This window comes from Bubalus kerabau, chromosome 9 (assembly GCF_029407905.1).
Source record: "Bubalus kerabau isolate K-KA32 ecotype Philippines breed swamp buffalo chromosome 9, PCC_UOA_SB_1v2, whole genome shotgun sequence".
Classification (NCBI taxonomy): domain Eukaryota; kingdom Metazoa; phylum Chordata; class Mammalia; order Artiodactyla; family Bovidae; genus Bubalus; species Bubalus kerabau.
Genome location: NC_073632.1, coordinates 62,970,449 through 62,991,887, shown reverse-complemented (window position 1 = coordinate 62,991,887; position 21,439 = coordinate 62,970,449). Strand labels below are relative to the sequence as shown.

The 21,439-nt window shown below is 34.2% G+C and overlaps 1 long non-coding RNA gene across 1 annotated transcript; it reads right to left on the bottom strand.

Moving 5' to 3' along the window:
- Positions 1 to 6,378: 6,378 nt before the first annotated feature.
- On the bottom strand, positions 6,379 to 20,394 carry LOC129660030 (uncharacterized). Its single transcript, XR_008718316.1, has 2 exons — positions 20,257 to 20,394; positions 6,379 to 6,699 (listed from the first exon to the last, which is right to left on the bottom strand). It is a non-coding gene; the product is annotated as an uncharacterized LOC129660030 (long non-coding RNA).
- Positions 20,395 to 21,439: the final 1,045 nt, after the last annotated feature.

Below are 21,439 nucleotides of genomic sequence, written 5' to 3'. Positions count from 1 at the left end.
ACACATGATTTGGCCCAAATTGCAGAGACTTCAATCCATGGGGTCGCAGAGAGTGAGACACGACTGAGGGACTGAACTGAACTGAACTGATGGAGACTTCATTTTATAAGAAGTCTGTAATTTTTCTGTGGTTGGTAGAGGATTTTAATCAAAGGAGCAACAGGTAAAATTTGCTCTTCTGATAAAATACCTATGTAATAGCTTATGTGATCATCCTGCATAATACCAAGCTGGAGTCAGAATCAGTAAATAAGTCCAAGCAAGAGCTGACAAAGGCCCACAATATGAAAATGATAGTAGAAAAGAGGACAGATGAGTAAGGCTCCCTAATACCTTCAGTTGTGAGGCCAGGCAAAGATTCCTCAGGGAAAGGCAAGCTCAAAGACACAGAAGAGGGGAAACTTAGAGTCTGTCAGGAGAATTTAGTTATTGATCATGAATCACAGGAAAGATGTGAAGGTCTGTTGGAAATAAGACTATAAAGATGGAATCATTCTTAAATTATCTTGAATGGACACATCCTGGAGAAAGTAATCATTCATGTGTATTTGAGAATTTTGAAGTATTCCAGTGCAAGTTTTTTTTTTTAATATAAATACCAAAAACACAGGGATACCCAAGACTGAAAGTCAAAAATAAATGCATCAACAATTACACAATTGAAAAATTAACTTTACTTATGCCTTGGATGCCCAGAATTTAAGTATTTAATCATTTGCTTAGTAAATAAGTTATCTTATTCAAATTATTCAAGAAAAATAGTAATTTAACAATTTTATCATTAGGTTTTTGAATTCATTATCTTTACCTTTGCCAGAAAATGATATTAAATAGGTATTATTTTATTTTTGAAACTTACTACATCCCCTTCTTCCACAGTTAGGCACATTCTTCTTTGGTGCCCAACCTGGGAGAAAATGACTGGGGACTGAAAAAGAAAAGCTATGAATAAGAAGTGATATAGTGGGAAAAAGGGCACTACCCTCCTCCATCTCTTCTTTTTCTGTTCCTTGACTCTGGATCTAGCTAGGGATTATGCATAGAGTTGCAAGAAAGATTTCTCAGTTTCTTAAATGACAGCTTTCTATTTGACAACCATCATTTCAAAACCAAAACAAACTTTGTCACTTATTAAAATGGAATATACATCCACATAAAAATACATTTCTATTTTTATTTCTGGAACTAAAATTTCTGAGTGTACAAGCATCTTTAAGTCATATGCAGGGCTACTGAGATGATTACACATTGCACTGTCACTGGCAATTAGTTTGACACACACAGTGGAAAGAGAAGTGAGCATATGGCAACTATCCATTTTCTTTTTTCAGTCTAGGAAATTTGATTTTCTTTGTTCTGACATTGTTTGTTTATCTCAATGGATCTATTTATTTGATAATAGTCAAATTTCTATGTCATTTATGTTTAGATTTAGCTTGAGCCAAGGAAATGTTTTGTCATCTTTGCTTTTTAGATATCTACTTCAGAATCTACATTGAGAGAGAATTGCCTTGGAAAGGCACAGCAAGGTAAACAGTGAGAAAGGAAGATGTATGGACATTTCTAATATGATTTTACAAAGTACCAACAACAAAAAAGAAATAACTGCCAGAAATATAGAATATATAACAACTAGTGAGGACCTGGAGAAGGCAATGGCACCCCACTCCAGTACTCTTGCTTGGAAAATCCCATGGACGGAGGAGCCTTGCAGGCTGCAGTCCATGGGGTCACTAAGAGTCGGACACGACTGAGCAACTTCACTTTCACTTTTCACTTTCATGCATTGGAGGAGGAAATGGCAACCCACTCCAGTGTTCTTGCCTGGAGAATCCCAGGGACGGGAGAACCTGGTGGGCTGCCGTCTATGGGGTTGTACAGGGTCGGACACGACTGAAGCGACTTAGCAGCAGCAGCAGCAGCACACATCTGTACCTCATTCACCTTTTCTTCTAAATTGTAAACCTAAATTTTTCATGACTTGGCTTTAGGTTATAAACATATTCTCTACTTCATAAACCTCACTGTTACAAAATAAAATATTTGCTTTAAAGATTCTTGTGCCATGATTTCAAAATTCTGTCAGATAGATAAGATATATTATTAATTTAAGAAAAACTGATCAATCTTAGTCTTACCTGACTAAATGAATTTGACTGAACTGGTGGAGGGTTGTATAGAAGGAGGGAAACAGAGATTAATATTTCAAGATATTATTCCAATTTAATAATTTTACAATGAGGAAAGTTATAGAAAAAGAAGATGGGCAAAGAGCACTTGTATTTACGGGTAATGTATGTGGGCTCAGTTGTATCCGACTCCTTTGCAACCCCATGGACTAACTGGGGTAGTAGCCTGACAAGGTCCTCTGTCCATGGAATTTTCCAGGCAAGAATACTGGAGTGGGTTGTTATTTCCCACTTCAGAGGATGTTCCTGATTCAGGAATCAAAACCATGTCTCTCATAGCTCCTGAATTGGCAGGTGAATTCTTTACCACTAGCACTGGGAATCCCTTGAGGAAAGTTAAGTCTATAGTAATTGAGAATCCTGTATATAATTATAGAGATAAAAAAATAGAATGAACAGCTTAATATTTCCATGGATCTCATGGAAAAATCTTTTGATGAAATAATATGATTCATCTTTCAGAGAAATTTGGAAAACTATGGAATTTGTATTTTTCTTTTTAAAGGCTAAATTTGCTTAGATAGAGATTCAAAGACCTTTGTAGGGCAGTGATTAGAATTGACTGGGTGCTACGAGAATACTGAGAAGAGTGTGACTCACAACTTGAATGTTTGAGAAAATTGTGAAGGGCAAGTGGCAGAAATGTCAGAGAAAGATGAACTAGGAAACAGAATAAATGGAACTTATAAACCAGAAGTTGTAATTAATTAGACCACTAGGTACATTTGGGATGGAAAAGAGAGAAGGAAAAGTAGAATTAGTAAACATTATGGAAAATGAGGACTGTGAGTAGGTCAGGAATAATCTATGTCATTTGTTCCATAGGCAAGTGACATGATTTTTGAGAGACACATGCAAACATGGTTAAATCTGTAATTTGGGAAGAGAATTACTAATAGTGGAGTCTTGAAATAAAGCTTTTTGGCAGGAAAAGTAGTTAGAAAATAATAGTATCCCAAGAAGGAGTGATGATTTGGACCTGAAATCATTCAAAGCCAGGTAGTGTTATGAAGAAAAAAAGGGTAGATCAAGATATATTTAGTAAGAAGAACAAATAGGGTGTAATGATTGATTGTAGGAGAGACTGTGTGTGAAAACATCTGATATCTGGCACATACAGCTATTCAATATATGTCCAATTTCCACTTTCCTGAAACCTTTGTTGGATTGCCCTTAACATGATTATAACTCAGACCTGTCCGCCTTAAAAGTTATGTCAACATAGCACCTAAAGCAACTGGAGTATGATTTGAAGATCTCTATACACAAAGCCAGGAAAAAGGAAATAATGTTCATATTCACATTTGTGTAAAAGAGCATCCCTTTACATTCAAACATACAATTCCATACACTTCCAAAAATCAGTATGGATGATATATTTGATTGCCCAAAATGTGGATGTTATATCTATAAATTTAAAATGTCAGAAAACCATTATGGTACCAAACAAATGTGCAATCAATATTTGTAAGACAAAAGATGTAAATCTTGGTACTTTGTTAAGTTAAAAACAGAATAGTATTTATAGTAGTAAAGTCCAATAACATCCAATAAGCAACATCAGTCAAGTTCTTATTTGCTGCCTGAACTCTGCATTTTGTGCAGTTGTTTTTTTCATCTTTATGTATAGTAGTTTTAATAAATGAAGATGATAAGTAGTAGCAAAAAGATTAAGGCAATTTAAATAAGAAAGGAAATATTTAAGTAACAAGTGAAAAGATGAAGTGTATCCAAAGAAAGTACATCTGGAAGTCTCCTTATTTCCATTGCTTAACTGTATTTCTTTAACTGTTGAACTGTGTCCTTTGTCTTTATTAAGTCTAAGATTCTTCTGTAGTATCTTATGAGTCCATCTATACCAAAAAGAAAACAAACAAACAACAATATATAGAAACCATGTTCCTCTTGGTCAGAATATTTTATTCTCCATTTTTGACCTTATGGACTCTTTAACAGATATACTTCAGGTACAAATATGTATATCTTATCTGACCTCCAAATTTGTAATGAAGAGTTTTAGCAGAAAATTGTGGTAAATATAGCTAGGGTATTTGTGACACTGGAGAAGGGAAGTGCAGTTATAAATGTTTTGTGTCTTTTCTCATTAAGATTAAGGTTGGTTTCCACAGAAAAAAATAATGAGCTCATAGCATTTATATATATCACTCATCATTCTAGGAACTGAAACACAATCTATAGATAAAATAGACATGCTCAGATTTTCATAGGTATTATTATGTAAAAATTATTAAAAATAATTATTGGTAATAGGATAATCATTGAATAAATGCTGTTGAGTTTGTTGTCTGATCACATGAAAAATAAGAATCTTGATAACTGTGTCAAACTCTATCCTAATATTAATGCCATCTATTTCATGGATATAACTGTGAAAAGAAAACTAAAAAAACTTTCTAAATGACATTATATCATTATTTTTTTATAATCTTTAAGAGAGTGAAAAGGGAAAAAAATTTAGCAACACATGTAACTGAGAAAGAGATTATAAACATAAAAGTGAACTTTCATCAATAAGAAATTGGCAAACCTAATTATAAATTATTAACAGATTTAGATAGGAACTTTATGCAATCCAACCAATGCATCTGGGCAGAGAGGTGAATTCTTAATTATGTATGAGAAAATTAAAATTAAGACACAATTAAACAGCACTAAGCAACAATCATAATGGGTAAAAACAAATGCAAACAAGTCCAAATATTTCAAAGGAAGTAAAGTAACTGGGACTCTAACAAATTACAAATAAGAGTGAAAAACTGTTACAACTCTTTTGGAAAACTTTTAAGTTTCAAACTAAGCTTAAATATATTTCTATGACCATGCGTGTACTCCTAAGTACATAAAGAAGAGAAATGCATTTGTATGTACAATAAAAGACATCAACAATAATATTCATAGAAGTATTATTATCTCTATTAGAAACAAATCAAATGACTATCATCAGTATGTTGGATAAATAAATAATTGTGTATTACATAATTGGATAGCATGCAGTAATAAAAATGAATAGACTGTAACTACACACAAACAATATGGAATAATATCATAAACATTAGACTGGATGAAAGAAGTCTAAAATAATGCCTAACATGTTATTCCATTTATATAAAATAACAGTCAATAGTTTTAGAAATCAAAGTTATGGTCATATATAAGTAAAAAAGAGCAAGGACTAATTTACAGAGGCGAGAATGGAGATCTAATGTGATAACATGTGTTATTTATTGATCTAGGTGGTGGTTATAGAGATGAGTTTAAGATAAATCACTAAACTGTACAATTCAGATTTGTGCATTTTTATGTTAACCTACTTCAATAAAAATTTAACAATACAGTTAACCATATATATGTCATAGTTCTCTGCACAGTAGATGAATTAAAGAATTATTGTCAATTTTACTAAGTATGGAATGATATTGTGGTTATATAAAAATAAATGCCCTTAGTTTTAGAAGTGCATACTGTTTACTAAAGTATGACCTAAAATAGATATACTTGCCACTTGCTTTAAAAGAGGTTCAAGATGAAAAACAAATAAAAAGAGATAAAAGAAATGTGACAGATCTTGCTGAAATTGCATGATAAGTCTATGTCAGTAAATTGTACTATTCTATTTATGAGAATACATAGTACTGTGGTACTGCTCTATCTGCTTTCAATATTTGAAGTTTTTATGACAAATATTAAAAAAAGTTAGTGGCACAATTATCTAACTCTAAAAATGACTCAAAATTTATTTCTATTCCTGTTTCTTAGCACAGTATTTGATACCCCTCACACAATCAGTAGCTTAGGAATTAACTTAGATGTAATATTTGGTTTTCTTTCCTTCTTCAACCTCTTTACTTCAACCATGCATCTAATCACCCTTAAAGTCCTACTGCTCCTGCCTCTTTATTACTGAGGGAATCCATCTATTTCACATCTTTGCCCTGACCACTGTTTTATTTCAGGTCCCAATCATTCCTATACTGTGTTGCTTCAATAACCTTCTTAACTGATCTTCTCATCTCCAGCATTTGTTAGTTTCAATCAGTTCTCCACACTGGATCCAGAGGTCTTTTTAAAGCACAGATTTAATCACACTATTTTCATCATAGAATAACTCAGTGATTCCCCGACAGGACATGGGATAGTACCCTGGCAAGTATTTAATGCTCAACTGATATTTATTGAACATATCAACACATTTATTAAGATTTGTCCTTATCAAAATGAGGACTCACAAGAGTAGTTCACAAACTTAAAGAACATTTAATAAACTCCAAAATTGCAATTGTCTGTTTGAATAGCCTATGCACTTTTGTGTTTTCAGTCATGTATGTGTGTGTTTGGGGCTTCCTGGGAAGTTCAGCTGATAAAGAATCCACCTTCATTGAAGGAGACGCCAGATCCATTCCTGGGTCAGGAAGTTCCCCTGGAGAAGGGATAGGCTACCCACACCAGTATTCATGGACTTCTCTGGTGGCTCAGATGGTGAAGAATCTGCCTGCAACACAGAAGACCTGGTTTCAATCCTAGGTTGGGAAGATCCCCTGGAGGAGGACATGGCTACCCACTCCAGTATTCTTGCCTGCAGAATCCCCATGGACAGAGGAGCCTGGCAGGCTGCAGTTCATGGGGTCACAAAGAGTCAGACACAACTGAGCAACCAAGCACAGCACAGCATGTATGTGTTTAATTAAAAAGCATATCTCCGTGTGCCCTAGATCAGTTTCAAAGTTCTGAAACTAACACAAGTTGCCCAGTTGTTGCTCTCTGGTTCCATACACACACACACACACACACACACACATATTAGCCAATAAAGAAGCTTCAGAGAAGCCCTTTTCAGAAGGAAGAAAATAGTCAAGGATGAGAGAACCAAGAAATTGAGGTTCTGCAGATCTTCATGCAGGGCTTCCATGATAAAGAATCTGCTTTCAATGCAGGAAATGTGGGTTTGATCCCTGGCTTAGGAAGATCCCCTGGAAGAGGGCATGGCCACCCACTCCAGTAATCTTGCTTGAAGAATCCCCATGGACAGAATAGCCTGGCTGGTTACAGTTCATGGGGTCACAAAGAGTTGGACCCAATTTAGTGACTAAACAACAACAAGGTTGTCATGTAGAGTAATTCAGGGAAGTACTGAAGTGGTAATGATTTCCACACTCAGCAAGGTATGCATACATTTCCAACATACTCAACAGTAGAGGGAGTTATTTAGCCTTCCTGTCCAATTTATGAGTCCTAACTGGGCAGAAAGGTATATTGTTGTGATAAAGTTGCAGATGACAGAAAGCAATTTAATTTAGGTGACTGATATTTATTGAATTTTTAGGTGGATTATGGAGCAGGATCAATACTAAGGACCTAGTATGTATGTATGTATATATATAAAGACTCTACAGATCTGTCTCATCATGAGCTTCTAGTCTGGCCATACTGAGTCAGGAAATCTGGAAGCTAACATATAGACTAAGCTAACATACTCCATCAAAATGGATGCCCATGTATTCTTTCATAATCCTATTAAAAAATTCTGCTATATCTTCTACAAAAAGTGAGTGGCATCCACGATAATACTCACCGACAGAGTTAGGAAAAGCAAAAAACTTGCAGCTACCTCATGCTATTCTATATATGTCTTCCAAATCATGGAAAGAAGGATATGATTGGAAAACCCAATATCTGGATCAGAATAGTATCTGTAAATAAATCTAGATGATAGAGATAGATATATATTTAAAATATGAGTTAAGGAGGATATACTACTAGGTGGTTTAAATGAATGTCATTCAAGAAAATCCAAAAAAATCCTTCACAAGGACCAGAAAGATATTAGCAGAACATTTCAATCAATAGCTGCCAAAGAAAGAAAATCATAAATCTGAGAAGAGCTAAGTGAGTAGACAAAATTCTAGGTTTTCTGATGAAACCGGTGTCAGTCTTCATGATATGCATAGGTGAATTACTGAATGGATAGAAATTCAGAATTTTATGTAATTACATACAGGGATTTTATACAATGTGAAGGAATATGTACAATTAATACCATGTAATTCTGGAAGAAGTATTCTAGGAAAAGAAATTATTTTTACACATTTACACTTAATCAGAGTTACTATTTTCCTAAATCAATTTTAAAGAGATGTTGGGAAACATGTAAATTAGAAAAGAAAATCAGTACATGTTTATTTTTATGTATGATCCTTTTTACCATATGTTTAATAAACATATATCCAAGTTATATCATTTACTGATTTTATTTTATTGGCACATTTTTTTGCCTCACTGTCCCAATTAATTTTTCATTTCTTACTAATCACAGAGTACTTTTCTAAAGTACTAAGAAACAAAGATTGAACAATCAAAGCAAGTTAAAGTTTATTATTCTATCAACCATTGAGGCAAATGTATTCATAAAATGTGTTATAAAATGTATTTCTAAAATTTACTTATTTTTTTAAGATGTCACTGATTAGACCAACAAAAGCATTAGACCAACAAAAGCAGTATAGAAAGAATATTTCTAAATGTGGATAGTTAGGTATGTTTTGCTTGCTGTTCTCTTCTATGTGATTTTATTGGATTATTATAACTTGGAAAATATTCAATTGTACAGAAATTGAGTCAACATAATAACACTCAAGCTTTTAAAAATATATAGTTTCATAATAATGAAAGATAACTTATTAAAGATATTTGAACACAGGGAGTATGTGAATTTTTTTCAATTAGTGTTTATAATTTCCCAGATATGACTAAAATCAAAACATTACAAATATTAGATGACATTCAAGTTTAAGACATGGCCTCTATCATTACAATGACATTTACTTCAGAAATTTTAAAACAAACTGTTGTAGCAGCCATGATGAGTAAAAGCAAAAGCATTTTGATGTTCCACATAAAAAATAGATTTAAAAAAGTTGCCTGAATTGAATCATTTCAGATTGCCCACAATCTGTCATTGCTTTTTTTCTAAACTAAAAGCATCCATTGCTTTATATGTGAAACTTCGGCTATTGCAAATTAGATTTCTTTTCCAAATGGCTATGAGGCCCATTAGCCCATAGTGTAGTGGTTTATGTGTAAGAGCACATAAAGTTCATAAAGAAGGTGATTTTATGTTAAGGTTTAGTTAAAATGTGGGAAACATGTAGATTGAAGATAGATGGCTTATTATCGGTCATTACAGAAGTGTCATTGATCCGTTTATCTTTGTTTCTACCTAGTTCTAAATAACATAACATGAAAGATAAATACAATAGGAAATACAAAGAAAGAGCATTTAATCACTGTACTAACTTTGGATGAGTATCTATCCCTGCTTTGCACTCTAAGATGAATGGAGATCAAAACATGAACTTCTTTTTTGGTAATCATTTTAGATCAACACCATGGCTTCTTTGGTATTTGCTGGAATCACTTCTGATTAAAGGCCCAGAAAGGAATTGACATCAATTTCCTGGTTTCCCTGGGGGCAGCAAGATTGTTGACTAGTCTTTCGTTTTCATACATGTATTTCACTAAATGATTCAGCTGAGTTCAAGTGTGATTTTCTCCACATTTATTTTTATGTTTTTGTCTTCAAGTATCATAATCTGCATCTAACATAACACTTAGTGTGAATTTTTAAAACTTGAGGTTTTCAGTTTGTAATATTAAAGTACATGCTTAAGTCTATATTTTTCAAAGAGTATAAAACCAATATGAGGGTTCCACCCTTCTTTGATCATCTATTTGTCCAGAGGTAATGACTACTAACAGTTTAATGGGCATCCTTTCTCAATAATTGTTTTCCCTGAGAATATATAAAACTAGATGATAGGAAATTAAACTTTATTTGTTATGCATCTAGGAAAGAAAAGTTAAGCATCTTCATGTAACCAATTTCTGGCTAAATAAGCTATGCTGCTGCTGCTGCTGCTAAGTTGTGTCATTTGTGTCCAACTCTGTGCGACCCCATAGACGGCAGCCCACCAGGCTCCCCCATCCCTGGGATTCTCCAGGCAAGAACACTGGAGTGAGTTGCCATTCCTTCTCCAATGCATGAAAGTGAAAAGTGAAAGTGAAGTCGTTCAGTCGTGTCCGATTCTTCGCGACCCCATGGACTGTAGCCTACCAGGCTCCTCTGTCCATGGGATTTCCCAGGCAAGAGTACTGGAGTGGTGTGCCATTGCCTTCTCCGAAATAAGCTATATTAAAACCCAATTTTCTTAGAAATTCTAGAAGAGAGACTTATAGAGACGTCTTAGATACGGTAAATAAGACAGCCATAGGTGCAGGCTTCTACAGTTATAAGTGAGTTTTCTGTTGTTGTTGTTGCTTTGTTTTGTTTTTTGGTAGAGGATGAAGTAAGCCAACAAGGATCACTTACCTCTTAGCACGAGGTTCAAAATAATACTGATTTTTTTTTCTTTAATATAAAATGACACTTAACTCTTGGATCAAACTCCTAAGAGTAAGCTGTTGTTTTTATCCTGATAAATGAGGAACATCCTTTCTGGAAAAAATTTTAAATGAATACATATATCTTGCACAGTGATACACACCCCCGTGCATACACACACTAAGGCCAAAGCTTTTCTTCTCAAGTCTGCAGTTCACACGCCACAAGAAACACTAAAATTTTATCAGAATGCTTTCTGACCAAATACTTTTTCAAAAAGTGATATTAAGCCTCCCTGTCTCTTAGGTTATTCCCTTAGATTTCATAATCTTTCTTTCATTCCTGGCTTATCAAACAAAACAACAACAAAAAACCCCAACATTTACAACTAAGAGATGCTATTGTTACTGTATATTTTCAGAATACTTGTAACAGAATCCACCTTTTGCTTATAGGATAGGTGAGTGGGCAAACTCAATCAGAAACAACCCAAAACTGGCTGGGTAATACCTTAGCCCTCAGATGGTGGTTTGATTCATGAAAATCAGATGGAGCAAATAGCAAATGGTCTGGCAGAAATAAAGCATCCAGAAGGGTTGAATCCTTTTGAAATGAATACATAATTAGGATTCTTGAGATTGTTCTAAGAAACTCTCCCAATAAAGAATGTCTAAAATTCTGGATAAAATATGTACTTAAAACCAACTTTTAAAATTCAAGGCTGATTGGCAAGAGAAGTAACAATGATCTTTGGATTACAGATTTTTTTTTTCCCCAAAAGTGTTCACCTAAGTTTTAAGGCAATGGAAGCCAACTAGCTTTTATTTATTTTTGTACTCAACACACAAGGCGCCCGGGACTTTTAGCACAGCCATCTCCTGGAATGTCATTCCTTTAAGCCTTTATATCCTCAGTTCTAATCAATTTTGTACCCTTTTACAACTTCTGAAATACTCCTCCTGTACTTTTGTTGTTAGTTGCTCAGTCATGTCAGACTCTTTGCAACCCCGTGGACTGTAGCTCACCAAGCTCCGATGTCCATGGAATTCTCTAGGCAAGAATACTGGAGTGGGTAGCCAGTCCCTTTTTCAGGGTATCTTCCTGACCCAGGGATGGAAGATTCTTTACCATCTGAGTCACCCTGTACTTTTGGAAATAGTGATTTTTCTAAGTTTTCTAAATATTTTTTTATTTGCTCTGATCATTCCTTTACCATCAGGCTGAGCACACTGACCACCTCCAATCCTCTTAAGCAATGGATATTTTTACTTTCTCACCTCCCATTCCACTAGCCTGGAATGGTACCTTCCATTCCAGTGGGTGGTACCCTCCTTTGTTCCTTATTGCCACACTTCTGAATTAGTAATGCTCTCTTCTCCGTAAAACTCATGTCACCACACCATCCTAATGCTACCTGTCTGTCGACCTCCACCTGTATTATACATCTCTTGTCATGGTCCATCATTGTTTAAGTTGTCAACTAGCTGTTGCTTTTTTCCTCTCTCCATACACCCTTGGCAATATCCCATCTTGGCTCAATCCAACCTCTTGATGACTCTCTGCCTAAAACCATGAATCAGGATATGTTCAAGGGAAAAAGGGAAAGACCTGCTGCTAGGTGTTGGTCTCATTTATTTCTATAGTTACTAACTGTCTGTTAGTTACACTATACTTTTATATCCCATTCATTCTCCCATTGTTTTGTATAATTATTTCATACTTTTTCTCAAACTTCTCTCATAGCTTTATCTTGGATTTTGCTTCCCCTTTTACTTAAACAACTAAAACAATGTACCTAAGACCCCATCTACCATCTACCTGCATGCTGTCCTAAACTGACTTTTACTTGGTTACTATGGATGGATTCAGAGAAGACAATGGCACCCAACTCCAGTACTCTTGTCTGGAAAATCCCATGGACCGAGGAGCCTGGTGGGCTGCAGTCCATGGGGTCGCTAAGAGTCGGACACGACTGAGTGACTTCACTTTCACTTTTCACTTTCATGCATTGAAGAAGGAAATGGAAACCCACTCCAGTGTTCTTGCCTGGAGAATCCCAGGGATGGGGGAGCCTGGTGGGCTTCCATCTATGGGGTCGCACAGAGTTGGACACGACTGAGGTGACTTAGCAGCAGCATGGATGGATTATCTCTGGTATCACATAAGGTTAATATATGGACTTGTGTTTTCTACCCTTCTTTATCTTTATTATTCAAGGACTTAGCTCTAGAAATGTCCCCTTTCTCCTATATTATTATTTTTCTTCTTACTAAATCTCCATAAATAATTTATTATTTACTTCTCTATTCATTATATCTCTTTAATACTTTTCATTTGTAATATTAAAAAAGACTTGCATACAGATTGTTATACTTAACAGTAGAAACTCATATTTTATATTGCACAAAATGATATTAATCTTTATGAAACTGCATTGCTCATATCTTTGTTGGTATTTGTAAATGTAATTATATTAATATATTGATATTTTATTACCATATTGATAAATTTTAATATTTCTCATAATTTTAAAATTGATTTACAGTATTTCTTAGAAAACCATATTGTTTCTATATTATAACATTTATTTCCAGTATTTATAATTCTATTCATTTATTTTATGTTTTGACTTCAATAGCTGGGGACTTTAGAAAATAATGAGTTGAAGAAATATTAGTGGGCATGCTATTTTTATTTCTGATGTGAAATAAAATGTTTCGATATTCTCTTGTATTTTTATTTACAAGAGACTTTAAAATCATGAAATGGTATTATATTTTATTTTTTTTTAATATATTGCAATTATCCTATCATTTTTCTTCTATAAAGACATGTCTGTTATTATGCTGAATTACATTAGATAATGTTCTGGTTTTGAATTATTTCTGCCATCCAAAGATAAACCTAAATTTGTCATAGTGTGTCAATATTATGTTTTTAATATATTCCTATCTTAATTTGCTAAATTTTTATTTCAAACATTTGTACTTACAATTTTGATTTACTTGTAATGTAATTTTTATGTCCTTGTCTGATTTTAGTATCATGATTTATAAACTTTGTAAAATTGTTTGCAAGTTATTTGATTTCAAACATTTTTGTGGAAATATGAAATAGCTTTGGATTTCTATTATTAAATAGATGTATTTTTTTATCTAGTCATCTATTAACTATCTTTATTTTCTTAAATTATATTATAACAGAGAACAAACATGGCTCCATATCTATTACTTTAGCTCTAAACCTTGTGCTTTGTTGTCTGTGCTTATCAATGCTAGATCTACAGCTTTGTAGAGGAATGTTGCCTATAGCCTGAAATATACATTCTAAAGGCTCTGCTCCTAGACTGGACTTTTAAAAGCATAACATTTTTAATTCATATAGAGATAACAAGTTGTAGGACAGAAAATAACATTCGTCTTGTTGGAAGTTTATTAGAACATCTTGACCAGACCTATGTTGATTCTCCCACTCCCCCTGCTCTCACCCTCCTACCCCTATGGGGCTGTCAATATGAAATTTGCAATGGCCATCCACACCCTTTCCCATTTTAGAGTAAAAGAAGCCTGAATTCTAACTTAGGCAAGATGGTTCTTTGGGACAGTAGTCTGTCAAATTCTGGCTTCCCTAATGGCTCAGTGGTATAGAATCTGCTGCCTAGCAGCAGGAGACAAAGTTTCTATCCCTGGGTTGGGAAGATCCCCTGGAGAAGGAAATGGCAACCCGTTCCAGAATTCTTGCCTGGGAAATCTCATTGACAGAGGAACCTGGCACACAGACCATGGGGTCATAAAGAGTCAGACATGACTTAATGACTAAAGAACTGCCATCTTCTAGGTCTGCTGCCTTCTCAATAAAATTGTTATTCCTCGCCCTGACACCACCTCTCTGCATTTATTGTATGTCACAGGGAGCAATACAAGCTTGGACTCAGTAACAATATTATTTTAGGATATTTCCCATTTAATAAAAATACTATTTTTACATTATTTATATCAGTCATTACTGATATAAAATATTCTAATTTTTTAAAATTTCTAATATTTTTATTTGTGTTTTTCCTGATTCCCTTATCCTTTATGGCTAATCTTGAAGGATACTTACCTTTCTTTAATTTTCTATTTTTATGGATAGATTCTATATTATTCACATGATCAGAGGCTCAGTGGTGTCTGACTCTTTGTGACCCCATGGATTATACTCCACCAGTCTCCTCTATCCATGGGATCCTTCAGTTCTTAACACAATTGGAAGACTGTATTTATATGCATAGTATCACCATGTATAAGGGTTTCTGTGGTATAAATAAATATAATATATAATATTTGTATATGAATATATTTGCTTTTTGTAGCAAACAAGTTAGATTGTTACATTTTCCTTATGAACTGTTTTATTATTAGTTACCACCTTTATTTGATATATTTTATCTGATATTTATAAAGAAGGTGGAGGAGAAGTGGGGCAAGAGAGAATGAGATGGTTGGATGGCATCACTGACTCAGTAGACATATGAGTTTGAGCAAGCTCCTGGAGTTGGTGATGGACAGGGAAGCCTGGTGTTCTGCAGTCCATGGGGTCACAAAGAGTCGGACACAAATGAGTGACTGAATTGAACTGATCTGATATTGATATACAAATATATTTATTTTTATTCCTCTTTTTTCCCTGATGTATCCTTTTCTTTACTTAATTTCAATGCTTTAAGCTTAGATGCAATCTTATTAATTGGATTATAGCTTTGTAGTAAATGAAAAAAAGTGCAACTGTTAATCACTCAGTCATGTCCAACTCTTTGGAACCTAATGGACTGTAGCCAGCCAGGCTCCTCTCTCCATGGAATTCTCCAAGCAAGAATACTGGAGTGGGTTATCATTCCATTCTCTAGGTACTCTTCCCAATCCAGGTATTTAACCTGGGTCTTTGCATTGCAGGCAGATTCTTTACCAACTGAACCACTAGGGAAGCTTCTCTATAGCAAATGTTTAACCAATATTTCAATACTATATTTTTATTATATGTAATTTATACCTGTTGTAAAGTATGATTTATTTCAATGAAGACATCCTTTTATAATACAATATATCTCTTCTTATCATGATATTTTATCCTCATATTCATCTACTTTATTAATTTTTTGTTTTTGCTAGCAGCTCTATTGAGATATAATTTACATATGATACAATTCACCCATTTAAAGTGTATAATTCAAAGGTATTTGGTGTATTCAAATAGCTGTGCAACTATTGCCATGATCAATTTTAGAATATTTTCAAAACCATAGATGGAAGTATCATACCCTTTAGGCATCACTGCCCAGGCTGCCAACATTCAACTTCATCTCTCTGCAACTTCTAATATACTTTATGTTCTATATATTTGTGCATTCTGGACATTCCATGTAAATGTAATTATGTCATCATATAATAAGTGATTTGTCTGTCTTTATATAATGTTTTAAAGTTTTATTCATGTTATACCATGTATCAGTACTTTATCCCTTTTTATTGTTGAAATGTATTTCATTGTATGGCTAGAACAAATTTATTTATCCATTCATAGTTGATGGACATTTAGTTGTTTTCAATTTTGGAGTGATCTCAATAATACCACTATAAACATTCATGTAAAAATTTCTGTGTTGACATATATTGTCATTTCTCCCCCCAAATAAGAAAAAAGAATTGAAATTCATGGATCTGATAAAGATTTGGATCTTAAATATATAAATAGCACTTACAATAAGTATAATAATAGATTATTATTTCAATATTAAAAGACAGTCCAATTTATAAGTAGGTAAAGGTGAGATAGACATTTCTCAGAGAAAATAAATAAATGCAATAGTACTTTAAAAAATGCTCAGCATCTTTAGTCATGAGGGAAATGCAAATCAAAACCACAATGAAACACTACTTCATACCCATTAGGATAAATACAATAAAAAAGACAATGATAATGAATATTGATTAGGATGTGAAGAAATTGTAACCTTCATATGTTGCTTCAGCCACTTTGGAAAACAGTCTGGTGGTTTTTCTTTGAAATTTCAGACCACTTTCACTCTATAGGTTTGGAAAATATGTTCTCTATTATTTAGTGATTTAAAGTTTTAAATTCAGACTTAATTAAACAAAGTCAAAGCTATTGATTATATCTTCTTGGCTCCCAAAATTATGCCTTAGAAAGATTTAACTCCAAGTAAATATTTCTTTGGAAGGAATGATGCTAAAGCTGAAACTCCAGTACTTTGGCCACCTCATGCAAAGAGTTGACTCACTGGAAAAGACTTTGATGCTGGGAGGGATTGGGGGCAGGAGGAGAAGGGGACCACAGAGGATGAGATGGCTGGATGGCATCACTGACTCAATGGATGTGAGTCTGAGTGAACTCCGGGAGTTGGTGATGGACAGGGAGGCCTGGCATGCTGCGATTCATGGGGTCGCAAAGAGTCAGACATGACTGAGTGACTGAACTGAACTGAACTGTTTTCCTATCTCACCTGTCAAACCATTCCAATAGGTTTAGTTTGTTTTTAAATTACAAACTTCATTATTATTGGCTTATAAATCAGTGTTGCTTTAGATTTCTGTTCTTATTCATCAATATAATTGCTCATCATTCCTTCTTGTATATTCACATTTTTGAAGTGATTTTATTTTATTTTAGTACATCTTTAGAATTTCCTTTAGTAAATACACATTGATTTTACACCCTCTCAAGTTTTTGTTTTCTCAAATATCTATATATAGCTTTTGAACTATGAATGGTTATTTAGTTGGGTATTTAATTCTAGGTTGATGATTATCTTCTCTAAAAACTTAGAACTTATAATTCCACTGACTATTGGCTTTCATTTTTGCTGTTAAAAGTTGCTGTGTGTTTAAAGTTTAATTATTTTCTAGAAAATCTCATTTATCTGAAAATCTGCCTTTCAGAATCTCTTGGTGATTTTAACACTTTGTTATTTCACTACAGAATATCTGAATTATTTTATTTTTCTTTTATATGGTCAGTAGTTTGTTGTGCTCATCATATCTGAAACCTCCTAACTTCTGAAAAAAATTTACCGCTACTTTTTGACTCTTTCTCCAATTCATTTTCTTTTCACCTTCTGGAACACTACAAAGTTCATAGCATGTAACAGGGAATTTATGGATCAATGAAAGCTGATGAGAGAAGAAAAACTGATACAGCTAGTTAAAATACCAATTTTCTGTTTACTATGAAACTAAAAATCTGGAAATTCTAATGCCAGCTGTATAATCTAGTTAAACTTTAAAAAATTAACACCAGCCATCAGATAAAGCCATTCTCAGATGTGAGGCAGATCTGACTGCGACATCTATCATGCCATTGATTATCAGGGTTATTTGGCTGATTTGACTGGCCAGGAAGGTGTTCCCTTCCTTCCTCCCAGCTCTATGTATATCCTTCCTGTAGCTGCATGCTTGCTCAAAGAGGATGACATTCCTTGATAAAGGAAAATACTGTTCTTTGGTGAAAGATATACAAGTAGCTGCCCTCCCCTGCAAGAATTTCCCAACAAGCTCTCAAGGCATTCTTAGTATTCTTAACAGTGTTCTACTCAATGGCAAAAACAAACAAATAAACAAAACCCCAAAACTTTGCTTTTGAAAAGATTACAAATATACATTGACAGGAAAATGAAAGAATAGATTGTAGCATATTAATACATTGAAATTGTTCAACTCTAAAGCCACGGATATACCTTGGATGCATAACATTGTTTGAAAAACACAATCAAGTTCTATTTTAATTTCTTATTGCTTTTGTAATAAATTACCATATCACTAATGGCTTGAAACAGCACAAATTAATTATATTACAATTCTGGAAATCATAAGTATATAAGATGTATAAATGCTTCTCACTGGGCTAAAATCATTCAACAGGCCTGAATTTCTTATAGAGATTCTAAAAGGGAAGACATTGTCTTCCCCTTTCTAGATTTTAGGCTGCTACGTCCCTTGGCTCATACTCCTCTTCCATTTCCCATGTCAGTTTTTGTATCACCCCAACCTCTGGTGCCACCATCACATCTTCTCTGTCTCCCTCTTTTATCTGGCTTTTCCATTTTGATGACCCTTGTGATTGCATTGGATTAGCTGGCCAACCCAGGATAACCTCCCCATCTCAAAATCATTCAACTATTCATATCTGCAAACTCTCTTTTTCCATGTAACATAAAGTAGTCACATGTTTCAGGGGTTAGAATGTGGATGTTTTCTATGGATGTTTAGAGTGAGTATTGTAATATTTTTATAAAGCTCAGAAAACAAGCAAAAAAGGACAGTGTATTTTTTCAGATGAAATACCACCTTCTGTGGTAATATCTTTATTTTATTTTTTTAATAATGAAGACAAAATCTAACGTGGTGTTTTTCTTGGCAGGTATTAGGAAAGGCTGAGGAATTAGCACAGAAGCACTTAGCTAGTTGCAAGAGATTGGCGATGTAAAAATCTTTAAGTTTGGCAGTATGGGTATGTTCATGGGTTTTAAATTATACTTAATAATTTAGCATATTGTTACATGTCTTACTTTGCTTGGTAAAAAACCCATCGCACTATACTGTATTATCTATCACTTTATATATACTACCTATTACAATGATATAGTTTAACAAAAATCAATATATTAAATATGGAAACAGAAACACATACATTATTTTCAGAGTCTACATATTTGTTTCTAGCACCGCAGGTATAATGAATTATGTATTTGAGCACGTATAAACACAGGGAAGTAAATTATGAAGAAAGCAATATGGCACTTCATTGAATCACTACATTATTATGAGTCACGAGAGCATAATATTTTTAAATTCATAATTTATTTCTGTAACTCATCTCAAATATTAAATGTCAAAAACACCTAACACGGTTTACTCAACAATATAGTTTTATCACTTGTGGGTACATATGTAGTCAAACAGTACATTAATCAGCTTGGGCTGCCATAACTAAATACCATCGAGCTAGGTGGTTAAAACAACAAAAATGTTTTCCTCATAGTCCTAGAGGCTGGAAGTCTGAGATCAGAGTGCCTGCATAGTTGGATTTCTGGTGAGAAGTATCTTTCTGGCTTCTAGAAGGCCACCTTCTCTGTGTGTGCTTACAGGTTGAAGAGAGAGAAAAAGCTCTTTGGTGTTTCTTCTTACAGAGGCGCTAATCCAATCATGAAATCCCCATCTAAATCTAGTTACCTCCCCAAACTCTAATATACAAAACCTCACCTATGGGGTTTCAGTCTTCAGCACTGGATTTTGGAGGAACATAATTCAGTCCATAGCACACAGTTTCATTTTTAAAGCATCCATTTCAAATAAGACATGTTAGTCTATTTGGGACTGCTGTTACAGAAGTGTTAACTTCCCAGGTACTGCTAGTGGTAAAGAATCTTCCTGCTAATGCAGGAAATGTAAGTGATTCAGGTTCAATCTTTGGGTCAAGAAGATCCCCTGGAGGAGGAAATGGCACCCCACACCAGTATTCTCTCTAGCCTGGGAAATCTCATGGACAGAAGAGTCTGGCGGTTTGTAGTCCATGGGGTCTCAAAGAGTCAGACATGACTGAGCATCTGAGCACACAGCACATAACAGAAATACTAAAAGTTGGATGTCTCACAAACAAGGGAAATTTATTTCTTACAGTTGTGGAGGCTGGAAGTCCAACATTAAGGTGCAGCACAGTTGAGTTCTGATGAAGCCCCTCTTGCAGCCTGTATAATGATACCACTCATTATATCCTTACAAGGCAAAGAGCAGAGGGAGAAAGCAAGCTCTTTTGTGACTTACAAGAGCTCTGATCTCATTCACCTGCATGATCTCATCTGATCCTAGTCACCTCCTAAAGACCCTCCCTCCTAATACCATCACAGGAAGGTAGGGATAGGCTTTCAACATATGAAATGGGGAGGGGGGAAACAAGGATTCAATTCACAACATAAAATATTCTCTACAAAGTCCTCTAGAGTAATGAATGAAGTGAAAATCTTTTTTCATAGAGGTTACCTTCAGAATCCCCAGAATGGGTATGCTATGTTTATTGATTATTATGAATGAAAACTGAAACCAGCTTTGTTTAACATTTGTATTTTATTTGTTCTAGCAATATGGTGCATATTAAAGAAATAAGTCTATTTATAGTACTGACTATTTTTTTCAGTTTATCTAACTTTGGAGGAAGGTGAAGAAAGCAGAAAAAAATAGGACAGATAACATGCTGGAGAGCAATGAAGAACATACAGGTGATATATTGATTGATAATAATCAGTGAAGTTATGTTTTTAAAACAATGGTCTTCTTTAACTAATGAATCTCTTACTTCAATTTAAAATTTTAAGTGGTATTTTCCAAATTTGAATCTCATATCAATCTTGTATTTTAAGAAATATACTTACATTTAAATCAAGCTATTAATATTTCAAATTTTAATTCTTAAAATTATTAACCAAAAACATGTCTGAATATGAACTATCCTGCTGCAGCACTAAATTATTTAAGGAGCAATAGCAAGATCAAATTGCTATTTGACCCACATAGACAGAGACAAATCTAGATTTACTCACAGTGGATCAATTTAACAATCTCATTCCATGACCCATACCCTATTTTATGCACATCTGCACCCAGGCAGACTCATCTCCATACTAGTTCCCAAATCTGATTTGTTTTAATCATGCCAGAAGGAAGGAGATTAAAAGCATCTACTTAGATAGCTGAGAATTTTCATTTAAAATAAAGAGTGCCTAGCAATCCTCCCTCCACAATAAATTCAAGTAACTGTCAGTGTCTGCATTTATTGCTTCTGTGTGCCATTTACTTATCAATCT